Source organism: Rutidosis leptorrhynchoides, chromosome 11, assembly GCF_046630445.1.
Source record: "Rutidosis leptorrhynchoides isolate AG116_Rl617_1_P2 chromosome 11, CSIRO_AGI_Rlap_v1, whole genome shotgun sequence".
Lineage (NCBI taxonomy): Eukaryota > Viridiplantae > Streptophyta > Magnoliopsida > Asterales > Asteraceae > Rutidosis > Rutidosis leptorrhynchoides.
This window is the reverse complement of record NC_092343.1, coordinates 245,855,982-245,859,708: the sequence shown is the minus strand read 5'-3', so window position 1 is coordinate 245,859,708 and position 3,727 is coordinate 245,855,982.

Genomic DNA, 3,727 nt, shown 5'->3' with positions numbered 1-3,727 from the left:
ATCGCGGATATCTCGAATACTATAAATAGAGAGCTTGGCCTCTCATTTATAGGTTGTTGATTCTCTGCCATTTGCCTAAGCCTTTGTAGATTTCACTTGTGACTTTGCCCAAGGACTTCTTATATTGAGTTAAGGTGAATCATGTTAATCGATAACGAAGACCGGGTCGGGGTGGTTGATCACTTGATAGTTAAAGTGAAAAACGATCATCGGGGCTCAGAATAATCATCGAACATCCCATCCTCCATTATAATCTTATTGCACTCAATCCGTAATTAAGCAACATCATTAATTAAGGATTGATCAATTGGCGCCATCCGTGGGACACGTTTTACAAATTAAACTGAAAATTTTTTGTTTTACGCCGATTAAACAATTAATTCAACGGTTTAATTTCAAATCGTGTTTTTGTTGTGATGATTTGCAGGTGTTTTTTCCAATACGCAAATTGTTAATCTGCTTAACAATCATGACGTCAAATGCAAACCAAACTGGCGTCTCTGCGAATGCTGATGCAATGCCTGGCAATTCGCAGAACGTTATCAAATTTCCAATGCAAACAGATGCAAGTGTTACTGCGGGAAAATCGGTTCAGGAAACGAATGCTAAAAAATCTAATGCAAACAATGCTAGCGATTCGCAGCCTGAAGCTGCCGCTGAAAAAATGATCGCACGCAGAACGTTATTGCAAAATCGCGAAGAATCAATCGCTGAAGGAAAGCGAGCAAAAATCTTATCGGGAAAATCCAGTTTACGTACTGAGAAAATTGTTAATACTGCTATTGAGCAAGCTAAAAGAGACGCTAAGCATAATTGTGAATCTCGCATACCGCGCAAGTACTTATGGCCATTAAGTGGTTCAGGATCACAAAGTGATCGGTTGGTTCTTGAGCACAATGACAGCGATAGTGATAACGCGGATGATCAAATCCACGCGCGCTCCGCACACAAGTCCAGATTGGCAAAAGCGCCAAGGCAGGAAGATGAATTTTCTGATGACTCAGACAGCGCAGAAGAGTTTTTTAAAAATCCATACGTCAAGCGAAAGCGACCACCAACACCTTTCCCTCGCTATGGGGAGGAAGGTGAAGCGTCTGAAGCAGCGCGCAGAGAAAACGCCCAAAATTTTTTAGCGGATGCTTTCAGAAGCATTGCGCCAAAATCAATGCAGCATAAGTTCGATCAGTCAAATTTTCTGCAAGATATGCTTACCAAATTCTGTGCGAATAACACAGACATTCGCGCAAAAAAGGGAACAGAAATTACCACTGCTGCAGATAAATTTGTCCAGCACATTTCTGACTATCCAATTGTTTCTCCGCCGATTGTGCCGGCAACGTTGGGAGTTTACTCAGGCCTCACTGATCCCTTGGATTTTCTGCAACGCTTTGAGGGTGTCGTAAGCACTTACAACTGGGATGAATCAGTCGCATGTAGAGTGTTTCCTATGGCCTTGCAGGGGTTAGCAAGGGAATGGTTTCACAGCTTGCCATCTCGCAGTATCGTTGGCTTTGTGGATCTGCGAGAAAAGTTTTTGCTGCAGTTTCAAAATTTATTACCGCAGAAAAAGACACATATAGAGTGTCACGATATTAAACAAGGCAACAAGGAGACTCTAAGTGCGCTACTTACGCGGTATATTTATGAGTGCCAGAAAATTCCGCGGTTTAATGAAGATCAGAAAATTTCTAGTTTCTTGCATGCTATCAACCCACAGTGACACCCTACGCTTGTGCGGCGATTAAGAAGAGATGTCCCGCAGACATTCGCAAAAGTGCAATAGGAAACTTATGATTATATCCACGGAGGAGAAGATAGCAGTATTACCCCTGCATGTGGCTGAGGTAGAGATAAAAGTTGGCGAGATGACAATGACTCTTTCAGAGATGGTAACAGCGATAGCTATCGCGGTCCAGGCTTTTCGCGAAAAAATGGTGGCGGCGGATATCAGCGTAATGACAGGTTTCAAGGTCAGGACGATAACAATTCATAAGGCCGTAATAACCGCTATTCTACGCGCAAGTGGAATAATGAGTCATTCAATATCATTCAGATGCTAACAAAAACGCCCAAAGAAATCTTACTGCAAGAGCGAGTTGCTAAGTTTTTCCCTGATCTGCAGCCATTGGGAGAAAACAGCAGGCGTGACAGATCAAAGTTTTGTGTCTTTCACTACGATTACGATCATGACACCAATCGCTGCAGAGATTTAGCGGAATTTATTGCGGAAGCGTATGAACAGGATAAGTTGGACCATTTGTTGGCGCAGAACTCATCCAGCACTGCGAATGCGATCATTATGCCAGCTGAAGCTAATGGTTCGAGTGCCCCAAACGCGAATGAGCGGAAAGCTCCTGCGGTGAAAAATTTGGGAGTACGGATGGTAAATAAGAAAGAAAATCAGCGCGGGGTACAAGTGATTAATGTGGTGGAAGTGCACGGTGAAATGTCAGTGCTGCAAATTTCGGCGCAAATTGTTAGCTGGAAATGTCCCTCTATTACATTTCCCTCAGCGCGTTTGAATGCGGATGTTGATAAGCCCGTGGTTATTTCATGTCGTGTTGCTAATACCGGCATTATAATCATGAAGGTACATGTTGACACTGGTAGCAGTGTAGATATCATGTACGAGCAATGTTTCCTCAAGCTGCCTGCACAAATTCAGGCTTTGATGAAACCTACTGCGGTTTCATTGGTTGGTTTTTCGGGAGAATCATCATGGCCTGTTGGCCAATTGGAATTACAAATGGAATTGGTTGATGATAGCGATGAGTCGCTAAGGCGTCAAGCCTTATTGAATTTGTACATTATGCGGAATCAATCGCGGTTCAATATGATACTTGGCCACACAGCTTTGTGCATGTTTGGCGCTATACCATCTACAATACATGGTATGCTAAAGTTTTCTGCTAATAAGGGTATTGGCACGCTGATTTCTGCGGAAATGGAGCCTTCATGTGCTATGGTTATGACAAGTGCGGATATGTGTGTTGAAGGGCATTCAGTTAACCCTGCTTAGTGCGAAAATGATTAACAAAATATTGTAATGAAATTCCATTAATGCGAGACATGTTATGTTCATTAATAAAGAATAAAGCGAAGTTAATTTCAGTGTTAGTACTTGTTTCTTTAAACAGCGAAAACACTGCGTGTGGCCACGCGTAGTGTTTATTTTGCAGAATACAAATACTTATCTTTTTGAAACACTAAGTTAATGTTTGCTCTGCGGATGCTTTAAGTAAGGTGGCATTGTTTTCACTAAACATGACCTGCTTAAAATAATACATCAATACATAACTGTATTGCGAAATACTTTGCAGAAAAGCCAAGTGATGAAATTGCCCACTTATGTTAATAAAAATTGCGAAAGGATAAATTTTCCTAAGTGTTTGATTTTGCCAACACTTAGATGCTTCGCAATGCTAGATTTTACCTAAGGATCGTTTTGTCGGACTTAGAAGATTCATAATGTTAAAAGATTGTTTCGCACAAAGTACGCTTTGTTATGTGCACAATAACGAATGCGGAAATTGCAATGGACAAGTCTGAATTATGAATAATTAAAGTAAAAGCGCTATATAAATAAAAGAAGTTGCAACTGCGAATGATAAATAAAGTGCGAATAATGTTATATTAACAAAGCGAACAAGTCGCATATAGTTACAAAAAAGCAATTCATAAATTGCACGCATACATTAAAATAAACCAACTATAAACTAAAGCTTCA